The 16,551-nt window shown below is 43.2% G+C and overlaps 1 long non-coding RNA gene across 2 annotated transcripts in view; it reads left to right on the top strand.

Annotated features, from left to right (window-relative positions):
• LOC144827722 (uncharacterized) overlaps nucleotides 1-16,027 on the top strand; it is a 31,558-nt gene extending 15,531 nt beyond the window's left edge. Inside the window, exon 2 of one of the 2 annotated variants that reach the window (XR_013610330.1) lies at nucleotides 14,981-16,027. This is a non-coding gene — a long non-coding RNA (uncharacterized LOC144827722). The remainder of the gene's footprint in view (nucleotides 1-14,980) is intronic. The other variant, XR_013610329.1, reaches the window with a different exon arrangement.
• Nucleotides 16,028-16,551: the final 524 nt, after the last annotated feature.

Consider the following 16,551-nt stretch of genomic DNA (forward strand, 5'->3'; position numbering starts at 1 on the left):
CACATCTAACACTTAGAACAGCAATTCTCCCTATGGCCCCCTTATCGCTCTCAGGAATTTTACTCTAGTCACCGACTCCCCCACCCTTTCCTAGTCAACAATGCCCCCCCTCTCCCACACCCCCATTACACTGGATGCACCTATCACGAGACATGGTACTAATTCTTGGTCCATCCTCTATCTCCCAAACTCTCCAAAAATGTGAAGAAAAACTTCAAACACAAACAACTAATTCTTCACCAATAATCGCTATTTGTTGATAACTATCGCAGTCTCACCTCTACAGTAAAAACAAACTACATGTTCTACTCCAAGCGCCCCTCTAAATGGAAAAGCACCTTCCTCCACCACCTCCCAATCACAAAGTCTTGCAAAATTCCATATGGCCTGAAACTATCTACCTCACCTTCCCCTACTGTTCCTGGCCAAATAGACATCTCCATCTTTAAATCTGGTAACATCCTCATACAAGCCTCGGAAAAACATCTCAGCATCTTTGAACACCACCCCAGCAACTTATCCTACCTACTCTCGATTCCGTCCTCTGACCCACCGTCCGCACCTCCTCTGTCACCTTCTCTTTCACCCACACCTACAGACTTTGATAACACCATGGAAATCTCCCAAACACTGACTCCCTATCTCTCCCCCTCCTTAACTACTACCCCCCCTACGATCCTACTACTTCCCCTACTTACAACAGTGCTCTGTCCCTTCTGCTGGACACACCAACATATCACAGCTGTCCCCCTTCCAAATTCCTCCCAAAACACATTATGTCCTGTCACCTCCTCCACCCCCTCCAAACAAACATTGAAAAACCCATAGTAGTCTCCCAAGCACATATTTCCAATCCTCCCCCACATTAACAACTGTCCTTCACAATGACTCACCACCGAATGTCCACACAACCACCCTCTCTCTCACTCCCCCTCCTGAGGCCCCAACACCTCTTTGCAATTCCCTTCTACCATCTTCCCCCCTTGCCCCAATCCGTCCACCATCCGACTCTATCCCCTGCATCTAACCCTTCCTCCCCAACTGGCCACCCCCTTCATAATCAGGAGTACTCCCCCCTCACTCTCCTCAAGTTCCCCTTCCCTCCCCTAACCCTCCTCAGCCCACAGTGTCTGCCTCACCCCACCACTCCTCCCTCTCCTCAACTTTTAATCGATACCACCCTCTACACCCTCCTCCTGGGCTCACACCCCTCCCTTACCCTAGACCCCTTGTCGCAACTAACACTGAATTTCCTCCCATTCCCCCTGAATTCACATCGTCTTTCCCTTTCTCCCTCATCCTCCAAATGCTGCTTAACATAGAACTCATTCTCGCGAACCTATCAGTTGAATTCTCCTCTCTTAGAAAAGATGTCAATCTCCTCTCCTCACTAAACTACCCCAACCATGCTAGCTCTCTGTGCACTGATCAAAACAACTCTTCAGTCACCCAGCTACAGGATACACCCCCGGCAACAATACACTCAGAACCTTTCATGCCCCAACCACCCCCCACCTCTAAACCCCAGGACTCTTGTAATCCTCACACCCCATGCTCTTTAACCCCTTCCATGCTGCCGTGATTCTGCTCCTGTGCTGCAGATTGCAGCGCGGGTGCGGTCATGACGGCCCCCAGCCGTCATCAGCACACGAGCACTGTAGTGCATGACGGCTGGGGGCCGTCATCAGCATGGAAGGGGTTAAACATCGACCCTTTCATCCCACAAGCTCCTATCCCCGTGATCCTAGGGATTAACAGAATCCCAATTTCACCAACCTCTCCTAGCCCTCCCCTGCAATTTACCAGAATACGCCCTGCCCTCCCTCTGCAACCAACCCTATACCCCTGTCTTGCATGCTGGTTAACTGCCGCTCGGCGGTCCAACACGCTAAAGAAATCTCAGAAACCATCCTTAATGAATCCATCGACATTGCCTTTCTTACTGTAACTTGGCTCAAAGATCACTCCTCTTCCATTCTAGACATACTCTCACCCCCTGGCTACAGGGGGGGAGAGTATAAACACATTGATTCATTCAATATTTTAGACCCGCACCAATCAGGCTTCAGAAAGGGCTGTAGTACAGAAACATCAATGCTTAACATAATTGATGACATCCAACACGCCCTGGACAAAGGCGATTCAACCCTTCTCATTCTCCGAAAGAATAGGCCAGTTAAAAATGGTGGCGGTCTAGCAAATATCTCTAAAAATGAACTCCAACTCTCCCCTGTGCGCTTCCACGACCTGTCTACTTTTGAATATCTCGGAGCAGAACTTAAAATGCAGGGCACTCCTCCAATAAGATTACACAACATCTATCATCCTCCCGGTGACCCTCTTCCTTTAATAGAAGAATTGTCCAACCTTCTCACCCAATCCTCACTTTCCAACTCTTAAAACCTCTTCCTCCGGGATTTTAACCTCCATTGGAACAAAAAGGATGACCCTACGATTATCCTCCTTACTGACCTACTGGACAGCAATAAACTAAACTACTATGCGACTCCCCCACTCACTCCAAAGGAGCCACTCTTGACGCCATCATTACTAACAATGAGTTGGCTTCCCTCTCCTCCATAGTTCCCATTGATTGGTCTGACCACCACCTCATTCTCTTCACGATCTCTAATGCGGTTCGACCTCCTCCACCCGAATCCACCAATCAAATGAAACTGACCAGGATTTTTCACCTTATTCCCCCAGGCGAACTTGAGGCCAAAGTCAGAGCTCAACTTCAACTCTCCCCTCTCTCTTAAAATGACAATGACCTCACCGAACACTTTAACAAATCCCTCGTTGAGGTCCTTGACCAAATTGTCCCGAACAAACTAAAACGACAGAAAAGCTCCTCCAAATCCTGGTTCAATCCAGATCTCAACAATGAGCGTCACGCACTCAGATCTACGGAACACATTTGGCGACAAAACCCCTCCCCCCTTAACCTCTCTCTCCTCAGATCCGCTAGATCTCACTAATAAAAACACATCCTCAATGCCAAGACATCATTCTTCAGCTCACAAATCGATCGGGCCAAAAACAGACCTAGGGAACTTTTCAGCATTGTGATAAACCAAACTTCCTCTGCTTCCCCCAAGGTGATCGCATCCACTGAGAGATGTGAGGAAATTGCCAACTACTTTGTTGAAAAAATCTCCAAAATAGATCAATCCTTCGCCCTAACTCCCCCCCTAACCCACTACCCTCATTAGACATTCCCTCTAATTCTGCCTCACCCTATACTCTCCCTCTTGACTCCTTATCTCTCCCTCTTCTCGTCCCGAATCTTGAACCCGACAACATCATACATGAACTAAAAAATAACGCTGCTTGGCACGACTTCCATCCGGTCACTGAACTTGATGTCCTAAACATAATTTCCAGACTAAAACCATCTTCCCACACTAATGATCCTCTCCCATCAAACATTGTTCAAGAACTGAAACATATCATTACACCCTCCTGGACCTCCATCATCAACTCCTCCTTTGCCTCTGGTTGTGTCCCTGCCTCCCTCCAATTGGGACAAATCACTCCCATCCCCAAAAACCCTGCTGGTGACTCCAATGACCTAAATAACCTTCGACCTATCTCTAACCTTCCTATTCTCTCAAAAGCCATTGGAAAAAGCACCCAGTTACAAATTGATAAACACATTGATTCATTCAATCTTTTAGACCCGTACCAATCAGGCTTCAGAAAGGGCTGTAGTACAGAAACATCAATGCTTAACATAATTGATGACATCCAACACGCCCTGGACGAAGGCGATTCCACCCTTCTCATTCTCCTTGATCTCTCCGCTGCTTTTGATACTGTAAATCACTCAACACTACTTAATACACTTAAAGATCATGTTGGCCCTTAATGGCTCAGTCCTTAAATGGTTCACCTCCTTTTTACAACACAGAACGCAGCAAATTAGAATCCGGGATTGCTTCTCTAAACCTATCCCCATCTCCCTTGGTGTCCCTCAAGGCTCTATCCTCTCCCCCGCTTTATTTATTCTCTTCATGGAACCCCTCACCCTCATCCTTAAACAAGCAGGAATCAACTCTACCACCTTTACGCTGATGACACACAATGTTACTGTAAAATTCAATCTCACTCGGATATCCTTCACCTCAATGATACCTTGAGTAAAATTCAATCCTGGTTCCACCTAAACCACCTCAAACTCAACCCCCCAAAAAAAGGAAATCATTCTCTTCTCCCCCCAGAACAACGCGCTCCCCATTCTATCCTGGATCTCAGACCCTACTGCACTCAACTGCTCTCTCACCATATCCAACTCTGTTAAATCACTCGGTTTTAACATTGATCTGAAGCTGTCTCTTATCCCCCACATAAAAAACTCAGCCAAAAGCACCCTCTACACACTCCATCACTTAAAGAAAATAAAACCCTTCATTCCTGCTGATGACTTTAAATTAGTCGTCCAATCACTGGTTCTGTCAAAAATCGACTATGCGAACGCCATCCTCAACGGAACTTCAAAAGCCCGCCTCGCCCCTATCAAGTCGGTTCTTAACCTGGCAGCTAGGCTCATTAGTGACCTTAAACGATTTGATCATATCTCCCCTGCTCTTAAAGCCCTCAAGCGGCTGCTCATTGAAGGAAGAACCTCATACAAGACAGCATGCATTACGCACAAAGCCCTTCATCAACGCTCCCTGCAGTACCTCACTGACAAACTTCACATAGCCAGCAACTCTAGATCACTGAGAAGCACAAACACCCTCGCTCTTGTAACTCCTTTACTAAACAAGAAAACCACACAATCCCGCTCTTTCTCAGGAAATGCTCCTATCATCTGGAACTCGCTCCCCAAGATCTTCGTTGCAGCCCCTCATACGCCAGCTTAAAAAAAGACCTCAAAATTCTCCTGCTAAACAAATATTGGGGCCCTTAAATCGGCCTATGATCGCTCATCCCACCCCCACCCCTATTGCTTTACCCCCTCGCACATTCCTTCTCCCTGATAACTTCTCCCTCATGTCCTCCCTATATGACCCACCCCTTCCCACCTGTTATGATTGAAATCGCACCCCCCCCTCATCTTAGCCCACTACCTTTCAACAACCCTTCCCCCTCCTCTCCATGCTTTCCCTCCCGTACCAGGATAAATATCCCAGGACTAGCTGGTAATCCATATATTTTGACGATGTTAATTCTAGAATTGTTTGGACCTTCCTGTTGGGTATTGATTTCTATCTCACTGTTATCCTGTTACATTCAATTAATCCTATCTATGTATTGCTGTATTATGTTCCCCTTATTATCCCACTCCCTGCCTCCCCCATCCCCATTCCCTACTCCCGCCTTTGTTTTCGTTTAGACTATGCAATATTTTACAGGATGTCTTCCATTTGTATTGATTTCTGAATACTACCTCAGTTTTTACTGTGTTGCAACAAATTACCCCTGTAAAGCGCTTTGATAACCCCGGATCCAGCTAGCGGTATATAAAACATGTTAAACAAATAAATAAATAAACTCCAACCACTTTACCCATTGAATCTTACCAGAGCATCTTCTATATGGATGGCTCTGCTCAGCCTGTGGTAGGGACAAAATACAAGTCCTCTAGAGCCTGCGCAACGGTACAACGTGTAGTGAAGGATGGTGAATTCATCCCATAATGTACCCAAAGTAAAATCTTAGGTGATAGTGCTGTACAACATGTAGAATTACATGCCCTGGTACTTGCATTGCAATGGTGGACTCATCAGTTCTCACACTTATTCTGTTCACCTCATCCTTTTGTGTGTAGTGTTACAATGTTGATTTGCAGCATTGTGATTGTGCGAATTTAAGGATTCAGAGGGAAAACCTATAAGGAATAAGCAGCTCTGGGGAAAGGTAGCTGTCTTACAATATAAGCTTCCATTGGTCCTTGTGAGGCACACTTTGGGCCATCAGCGTGAACTATGAGGTTGATCTAGTGGCATAAGATGCAATTGAGACTGTTAGATTAGCAGTCCTAACCATATCTCAAATGAAGATCGTCACAGATATTTTAACAGCCATAAATGCAACCAAGCAAGATGGGAAACCTCCTGCAGGATTTCTGCCCAAATACTCCTACACCCCTAATTCAGATTACATTCCAAACGTCACGATACCAGGCGTGGGAGAGAGAATAATACCTAATAGTTTTCCTATTTAGATTTAATCAAAGAAGACCATGAGAGGTTGGCTTCTGCACTTGCAGGAATAAATGCAACCATTGCAATGCTAGAGCAACGCTACCTGTGGCCAAGTTTATATAAAAAGATTAAGCATTCTGTTACACAGTTTGATGTCAAACCTTCCACTGTCAAAAGACTCTCACAAGGTACACTCATGATCTCAAATATTTCCTTCCGGGTGACTTATTTGGATCACATTGTTCCCCTCCACTCAGCCAACTAATGTAAATATATATTGGTGGTGATTGATTCATGTTCTTGATTCCAATAGGTTTGGCCAAAGAGAAATGCAAGTGCTTCAGCAGTAGTAAAAGATTTATAGTCTCTGGTAGCGATGAGGCCAGTATATTCATTGTATTCAGATAACGGTTTTACGTTTGCTTCTAAGCTTACAGGGATTCTATGTCTGCTGTGGGAGTATGCCTGCAATTGAGCAACCTGTTCATAGCTGAATAGAACCACATTGTACAGTTTGCCAATTGCATGATTAAAAAAGCTTTGACTGATAGAGAACTAAGTTCAGTTCTTAGTTGGTACCAGAATTTCTATGGTGTTCTAAGAGCATTAAATAACTTACCTAGATGAGTATTGGGGGGTGCACTCAATACAAGGTTCTTTTTTGAATTCCTGTGTTTGTGCCTGGCTTAGATAATTCTGGGAAGGAGGCAGAAATTTGACTTGCAGAAATATTTGAATGTGAGAGTATCCAAGAAGTAAGAGACTAGCTGCCTAACACAAACCACTCTGACACCACCACATGTGAAGGTTATCACTGCAACCAACGGGTGATTTCCCAAGCTTGAGGACTGGGTTCAGGAAACATTCCATGATAAGCAAACCTATGAACCATCATACAGACCACCCATCGCTGTCTTTGGTGTAATGAAATGTTACTCCACCTCCTCTGCCTGGTTCAAGGAGAAACAGATAGGTGTCTATCAACCATGTTAAAAAGCTCTGTATGGCCAGTCCTCAATGGCCAACCACCACACACACCAAGAAGGATTAGTGCCTCCAAGCCTCTCCCTACTCTGAATAACTTAGCCCTTGAACAACGCACTAACATTTCTTGCTTAAGTTGCCGGCCAGGCATATCTGAGCAGAGCATTTAGTGCAACAAACATAGCTGATGCTGCCAATATGACATTGGCTACGGTCCAACGCAATTCCATAGTTTACTATGAAATTCCACCTGACGCTATGTCATTTGTACTAGAGCCCTTTTGAAAGTGTCACGAGCCCGATGACATTAAAAATGACTCTGGATATTTCATAGGAGGTTTTCAAACTCTTCTACGGTCACCGCCAAAGACTGGTTCAATTTTATCATTGGTTTCATGGCAAATATTTGATTCTTACATGGCCCTATGCCTGAATCACTTTGGGAACAATTCTTTTTGTGGTTGTAAGTGATACAATTCATTGTACTGATACTGAATAGACATTTCATCCCTGGAAGAACAATTGACTCACCTGTGGTTCATGAACTATAGCCACACTCTTCAGCCCACTGAGTCGAAGAGGTCTCTGTGATGCATACATTACAGCATATCTGGTGCCCAAGGTAATAGCATACGAAAATGTTGCATGCCAGATTATAGGGCTCACTAAGACACTGCAATTGCCTTATGGGATACAAGTTTCAATGCCTGATGTTATAATACGCCGTTCTATTTCAGATGATTGGGACATTGAGACCGTTAAAACAATGAGTTCTGATTTACAGGTGTATGCTTCTTTGAACAATGAGGATCTTTGTTTGAATTCAGCCAATTACAAACAAATGCAATGAACATTATTTCAGACATAGGACTAGTCAAAAAAATCCATTCACTAGCAACAGTCTTATTTACTCTTTTGAGTGTAGTCAAAACCTGACTATCCAAGATTGTAAGTACTGGAAAGGAAATGGTGATGAAGAAAGTGTTTGGGGAACAAAGCTTTTGCAGAACCAAGGCAAAGAGTCCTTATTCGGAGCCTGTATAATAACAAAAGAGATTATCTTTCTAAGAAAAACTGCCCATAAGACTACCTGTCTGTGATTCAGAACACTGAAGGAATTAAAGAAACATTCTATTATAAAAGCAATTTTTTCCATGTTCAATAATTGGCAATCTCAAATGAATATGTCTGAATCACACATAAATGATATGACACAAAATAGAACCTATAATTCAACACAATTTTCTATTGGAGGTTTAGCCTTGTGATTATGACACTTGTATGCATTGTTTCCTGTCCAACACTTCTGGACCATGATACAATACAAAGACATCTGAATAGTTGTCACGCCTAGTGTAGGTAAGCTATTTCAACGATGGTCAAATAGTTTTTCAGCTGTAAAGGAACACTTTAGATTTTTTGGCTTTCTTCTAGGACCATGCACTATAGAGATATACTATAGAGATAAACGATTCACTGCCACAGGAATGTATGCCATTTATAATGAATTAAACAAATATTCAGAGAAAGATAGCTGCAGAAAGAGTTAGGCAAATATACCAAGAAGACATGCAAATAGGTTTTAAAGTTATCGACAATGGAATGCACATGCTTTTTAAGAGAAAGTTCTAATTAAACCACATTTTGTCCTAGCCCTCCTGAAAGAAGATCTGAATTTGTTGCAACATGGGCAGGCTCAGTTAAGAGCAATTATGAAATTGAATTGGGCACTATACACATTAAGATTAGGTTTTCGTGCCTTGGCAACTTCTCAATGAAACAGCCCTATTTGAACCATGTAATTTGACTCAAACTCAGACAACAATGGCCAAGAAAGAATCTACATACACCCTATTAAGTATGGAAAATTCTGACGATTCACCATTTACAGTCAGTGACCCTCCACCTATTACCTGGTTAATACAAAGTATTATTTAATTTCCCATGAGAACCATTGGCTAGTATGAATCTATGCACAATTCACAATTGTTCCGCTCATGGAAATACCCTTTTTCCCACATCTGTTTAAATGAAAATTGAGGTGACCCTGTGTATATTAGTACAGCAAGTCGCAGAAATCCCTTAGGACACTCCCTTTTGTGTGACACCATATTTTAGCATGGGATGTGTAGTGCTTTGATGCCAGGGTTAAGTCGTGTATTATCCTGTTAGAAATTGAGTTTCCGGTTGGCTAGGGTAAGCACCTAAGCCAAGCAGAACCCACTAATCTAGTCAACGCAAGGGAGTTACACACTCAAAATAACACCTGCTCATCCCCTTGGTAGCTTGGCACGAGCAGTTAGGCTTATCCCAGAGGCAATGTATAAAGCGTTTGCGCAACACACACCAGTGACACAATAAATACACCACAAAAGATACTCCTTGCAATATTATGTAAGATCTCATATATTGTATATAAAACAGACCAAACAGGACATAAACCATAAGACACTTTGCCAACTAGGCAATTGTCATAACATCACAGTTTGTGCAGTAAAGTGAAGACATATGTTGCACACGTAATAAAAACAACACCATCACTGTTCATATAATGTACACTCTGAAATGATACGTGTTATCCTATCATTGCAAGGCATACAAAAATCACATATCATAACATCAGGGTTGGACATGCAGCAGTTCGGTTAGGTAGAAACAAAACACACAAATCACCACTCATCACTGTTCCATATTATGCAGATCCCAACAAAGGAACAACATGCTTCTAAGCACGACATACTTCTTGACATCAGGGCCCAGAAATGCACAACATATAGAATTTGTTCAGCACCTCTAAGAACACATCAATACCATCTAGACCACCCTAACATGATGGAGCACGTTTCACCGGTGCTCCCATTATATGGCAAAATTAGATTCTATGCAGGACACAGTATTATTGCATGTCTCTTAGCAGTAAGGTGGTACAGTTCCTCAGGTGTAGGTTACTGGGCCACCTGCCCAACTACAACCAGGATTACAGTACTTAAAAGCATTCCACAAAGGAGCAGGGGCCTCCATTGAGGACTCTCCTTGTATGGCACATGACATAGAATGAGTGTTCCCAAAGAGCAAGCACCCCTCTAGGTATCTCCAAAAAGGGAAAGGACACTCACATACACACTGTATGATCATGCGGGGCTGCCTCTCTCGATGCTGCCCATCAGAATGTAGCTGACACAGCCCGAGCTCACCAGCCTCATGGCATTTGGAAAAACAACACCTCAGAGCTCCTCAGGAGGAACGGGAAAGGGTAGGCAATGTCCACATTCCCTGCAGAGCACTGGTGGCACGAAGGCAACAAGAAGCAGGCCAGCACACAGGTTCTTTTGGGCAGAGTGGCAGTTTCCCCAGCAGGTCTGCACAACAAAGCAAGTAGTCCAAATGTCGGTTCCTCCTGGCATCACAACAGTTCCTCCTCGTAATGTTTAGTCTGTAGAGCCAGCAGTGTCTGGTGACAAGTACCACACAGTCTCTAAAAACATGGGGTCAGTGCCCCTGTACTTTTACTGATAAGGTCCTTGATGTGGAGATAACTTCAATACAACTTTTTAAGTGCACAGCAGTTCCATTCAATCCCCACACCTGGCTCCAGACACACTACAGGGGAGCAGAGACAGCATTGTGAAAGGCAGGCACAGCCCTATTCACTCTTACCACCACTCTAGCCCAGGAAGACTCATTAGGATATGCGGGGCACACCTCAGGTCCCTTTGTGACTGCCTGGAGTGAATGCACAAAAAAGGCCAACCAGACATTGATTGGAGTCAGACTGCAAAGCACAAAGAGTCATAAGCGCATAAAAATGGCAGGATTTATCACCACTATTCCAAACATCCCAAACATGGCAACACTACTCTTTTCATATCAGAAATTACCACTGAAACATATATCAGGGAATTCCTAATACAAACCTATGAAAGGAGCAGCCTCACAGCAGTGAGAAACTGGGTTGTTTGCCACTACCAGGACATGCCACACAACAAAGGCACATGTCCTACCCTTTACCTAAACAGCACCCTGCCAATGTGACTATCTATAGCATACCTTAGGGGTGACCTATATGTAGTAAAAAAGGGAGTTTCCGACTTGGTAAGCACTTTCATTGCCAAGTCACTCTGGCAGTGAATTGTGCATGCAGGCCTTGCAATGGCAGAGGACTGAGAAAGGTTTGAAAGGCTACTTCTGTGGGTGGCGTAAGTAGCACTGCATTTAATTTACAGGCCTTGAGTATATATAATACCACTGTACAAGGGGCTTACAGATAAATTCAATATATGCCAGACAGGTGTAGACAAATCTTACCAAGTTTACAGGATAGAGCACATACACTTTAGCACTCATCAGCCGTGGTAAAGTGCCAGAGTCATAAAACCAACAAAAACAGGTTGAAAAAATGCAGGAGAAAGGCAAAACGTTTGGGAACAATACTGGAAAAAGGGCCAGGTCTAACATGTCTCTTTCCCGTATTGCATCCATTTCTACACATCATGAACCTCTGGATATTGGTGCTCATTTATTTCTAACAAATGTTATTTGCTGTGAGTTGAAACATGGCTGAAGCCATGGTCTAACCCTGCCCTTGCCGTAGCCTTACCACAGGATTATCATATTCTACGTCTGGATAGGCAGGAACAACGAGGAGGGGGTCTCGCCATTATCTATCGGAACAATTACAAATGTACCATAGAAGCATTGACGGAGCTAAAAGAGTCAGAAGCACTGGCTTTTTCTCTAGCAATTCATGACTCTCTGGTATTTTCTGGAGTCTTTATATATCGCCCCCCAGGTCCCCCCTCCACATTTTTAGACTCTGTTGGTGACGTGCTGAGTGATTTAACTCTCAGGTTCTCTAACTTTACGGTGTTGGGTGACCTCAACTTACACCTTGAGGCCCCAACTGATCCTGGAGTCAGCTCCTTCCTAGATACAATTGAAGTGTTGGGACTCACTTTGCTAAATCGTGAACCCACCCATCAAGCAGGTCATTTATTAGATGGTATCTGCTCTAATTTTTCCAGCCTGACAGTTAAACCCCCCTGCCCTCAGGTATGGACAGATCATTTTTTAATTCCCTTCAGTATAGCTGAAACCCGGAAATCCTTTTTTAGCGCTCCAAAATGTATGGACAATTCCTATACAAAACCCATTCCGAATTGGAAGACATTAGCCAGGAGAGCTGACATTGTTGAAAAACTTAAAAATGATTTACCAACTTTTGCCGACTGCACCTCTTCAGACTATCAAATCTTTTGTGATTGGATTGCTGGAGCGGGCAAGTTGCTCATGCCATCTAATAATGAGAACATAAAACCTAGGAATAAGAAAAAAAACGCTCCGTGGTTTTCACCAGCTCTTAAAGCTGAGTTAGGCGAAGTGAAAACACTTGAACGGAGGTGGCGTCGTAACTACGACACAGCCGCACGCAACATTTACATAGCAGCTAGGAGGAAGTATCATGTAGGATTAAAATTAGCAAAAAAAGCTCATTACCTACAGGCCATTTCTTCAGCTGGCCAAGAACAAAAAGCTATCTTTAGGATTGTTAAGGATTTTATCAAGCCCTCAGCTCTATCGCAAGAGATCCCTCCATCGCAAGATCTCTGTAATGCGATATCTGATTATTTTGATAATAAAATCCTAACTATCACTAATGCTTTTCCATCAGAAATCATCTCTACAACGGATGACGAAGAAATAGCGAAGATGACTTCCCCCCTCCGTTTTGACGAGTTCGCCCCAGTCCCCCTGGAGGAAACTGCTAAAGCTATTTTAGCCAGCAAATCAGGTTCCCCTTTTGATCCCTGTCCCCCTCCGGTGCTGCACCATCTAATAGAGACAGTTAATCCCATGATTAACAGTATCATCAATTCTTCTCTAGCAACAGCAAGTATCCCAAACGATTGGAAACTTGCAGCTGTCAAGCCACTCCAAAAAAAGGCCTGGCTGATCCCACCACCCTTTCTAACCTGCGCCCGATTTCCCTGCTACCCATTCTATCTAAGCTGACTGAAAAGTTTGTCAATAACCAACTGACAAGCTTTCTGGAGAAGAATAACGTTCTCCATCCGAATCAGTCAGGCTTTCGGTCAGAACACTCTACCGAATCAGCTTTATTATACTCTGCTGAAACGTTAAGAGCAGCAATGGACCAGGGAAAACAGGCTGTCCTTATCCTTCTTGACCTGTCGGCGGCCTTCGACACCGTGTCCCATAACATCTTACTGGACCGGTTGACTGCCGCAGGTGTGGGAGGACAGGTGTTGGCTTGGTGTAGGAACTTCCTTATAAACAGACGCCAAATAACAGTGCTTGGCCCATATCAGTCTGAGGCTAAAAACGTCAGCTCAGGGGTGCCACAGGGCTCTAGTTTGAGCCCTGTTTTTTTCAATCTATATATGGCACCCCTGATGAACTTGATCGAGTCATTCAGGATCAGTTCTATCTCATACGCTGACGATACCCAACTGATTTTGGTGCTGGATAAGGAACAACCAGGTGCCGAGGAAGATCTTAGGAACTGTCTTGCAGCAACATTCAAATGGATGAATAACAACCATCTAAAGTGCAACGCCGGAAAAACGGAAATTCTACCTATAGGGATCAATAATCCTTTTTCCCCCACTGTATGCTGGCCATCGGATGCAGAAGCCCCACCTAACACAATTGCATCCGCTCGTAACCTAGGTATAAAGTTCGACAACTGCCTGTCCTTTAAAACTCAGGCTGTAGCAGTGGCAGGTATGTGCTTCCAAATTATTAAAGCACTCAGGAAATTTTTTGACCTCCTTCCTCTTTCGGCAAGGAAAACGGTCGCAGTGGCCTTAATAAATTCTAGGCTGGACTACTGCAATGGACTTTATGCTGGAGCAAACAAAATCGTGCTCCACAAATTGCAGATGGTCCAAAACGCGGCTGCCCGCCTCGTACTGCGTCTGCCTCGTAGATCATCAGCCTCCGCAGCTTTAAACACCTTACATTGGCTGCCAATAGGAAAGAGAATTTTGTTCAAACTTCTCTTGATCACCTTCAGGGCCTTCCATCAACGTGGCCCGACCTATTTACGAAGGGGGTTCAAAAGATATTACCCAGCACGCTGCCTAAGATCCGCCAGCCAAAACTTACTTACCACTCCCCGCTTTAAACTGGCCACAAAGGGTGGCAAATCCATCTTTGTACTAGGAACCAAGGCCTGGAACAAACTCCCTCTTTCCTTGCGATCTTTCTCCCAAGAAGCCCCGTTTAGGAAGGCATTGAAAACTTGGATTTTCTCCATGTCTGACACTCTGTGTAGAACCCTAGTGTAGGAATGTGTTTAAGAAACCTGGACCTCTTTCCCTATCCAACTCTTCCACCTGGGTTGTGTAAGCGCCAGGATACTCCCTGGAGTGGTAGTAGCGCTTTATAAATGCCTATTACATTTACATTTACATTTACTTGGCCGGCTATACCGAAAATAGTTTCAGATACAATACAGTGTTGTGAAAGGGTAATGTATCTTCTGCCTCGAAATAGCATTAGGAACACCCCGCGGCCTTTTATAAACATGAAATCGATGCGTTTTGATGATCTAAACAAGCTACCGTCAGTTCTATTGTAAATAGAAGTACCTTTGACTTCAGCAGTAGAAGTTTATATTCTGAAGACATTCAGAACTGCTTCAGAAATTCAGAGGCTATCACACACACAATACTCAACACAGACTGCAGATATTGTACAAACAATATTTAATGTGTCTTTAACAGCCGGTGTTGTGCATCTTTTTAGGAACATTGGATCTGGTCTCTTGGTTGGATTCAAGCAGCATTTTGACTGATTCTGTCATTTTTGCATTCTCTCTTCTCCAGCCATTTTGTAGGATTTCCAATCATCTTACTGCTAATTGACTGTGTTATCATCATCTTTATCCAGATCACCGCGAGGACATTAACAACATGAAGTCCACCTCTCCAGCCTTTTTGGAGGATTTTCAATCATCTTACTGCTACTCTGCAGTGGTATCTTCATCTTTCTTCTGTTCCGGCAAGGACATCACCAGCATGGAGCCCACATATTCAGCTGAACAAAGTTTCAGAGACTCTACCATATTACATGAGACATGCTTGGCTATCTGAACTCAGTGAACAAGGATGCTAAAATTTTGCAAAATTGATATGAAACAAGTAAAATCTGTGTTCTGGTACATAAACTGTCCAACTGAAATCATCTTAGATTTACAGTTGGAACAGCCCCCAGTCATTAATGTTGTTTTGGAAATGATTGTTCAACCACTACATGAACACCAAAAACAATTACAAGCAATGCATCTGTACCTTTTACAAGATGCTACTTATGACAGTGCAATATCACCAGTGGCACTTTTCTACTCAGCTCCTGATGAGCGGCTTGGCTCTTTGTTTTGCTTTGAGCCCCCTGGGCCACAATTAAAATATAAACTGACAAATGTTTTCTTTTTATAGAATCTTTTTAATTTTTGCATTGTGTTTGCTTTTTATATCACATATTTTTCAACTTGCATATTTCATACCGTCACTGGTATGTTTGATTGCTAACTCACATAAAACCATCTAGATAGATTATGATAAGTATTCATCATTTGAAATAATTCAAGGCTTAAAAGTACTCTTGCATAGCTATATGTATTATTTATGTCATATTTTCTCAATTACATATATGATATATTGATTGCCTTTGTTTTGTGCTATAAGTATATTAAGCTCAGATGTGTATCTTATTTCTAGGAATTTTAGATAATAGTATCTTGAGAGCATGGATTTCTCAACACACTAACTAAATCCTAATAACTGTTATTTTTCTTATGTTGGTCTAATAACCATGATGTACGGCGCTCATGAAAATTGAAGTTGACAACATAAATTGCATTTTAAACTTGACACAGCATCTCATATATTATAAGATTTTGTGGGGCCTGGGTCAAATCTTTGCTGGCTTCAACTATTATGAGCAAAAGTAGCTAAAAATCATAATGCCCTCTACGACATGTCATGTAGTTCCTACAAAACTATATAGGATCGGCGCATTTAGACAACATAGACTGTAGGATTTGTGTTCAGACTAATTCCAGAAACCCCCACCGGGTATATTTGCCTGTATACCAGCTAGCTCACAGTGCCACTAGAAACCCCTCTCACCAAGTAGAGAATAGTTCTTGGCAACTATCGAACATGACAACTCTATCCCATCAGGGATCGTGGAAACAGTACAGTACTTAATGCTCAGTCACTCATGCTCACTTTGTCTCAGAGAGATACACAGAATAGACAGTGGGAACCTTTTCAATAAGCATTTATTGAGCCCCAGCATCATTCTAGTGTAAAATAGGTATGCTAAAACAACCATAAGACAGAAATAGATATAAATGATTATAAACACCAACAGAGTAAAAGGATGGTGGATT

The sequence above is a fragment of the Lissotriton helveticus genome, chromosome 4_1, assembly GCF_964261635.1.
Source record: "Lissotriton helveticus chromosome 4_1, aLisHel1.1, whole genome shotgun sequence".
Taxonomy (NCBI): domain Eukaryota; kingdom Metazoa; phylum Chordata; class Amphibia; order Caudata; family Salamandridae; genus Lissotriton; species Lissotriton helveticus.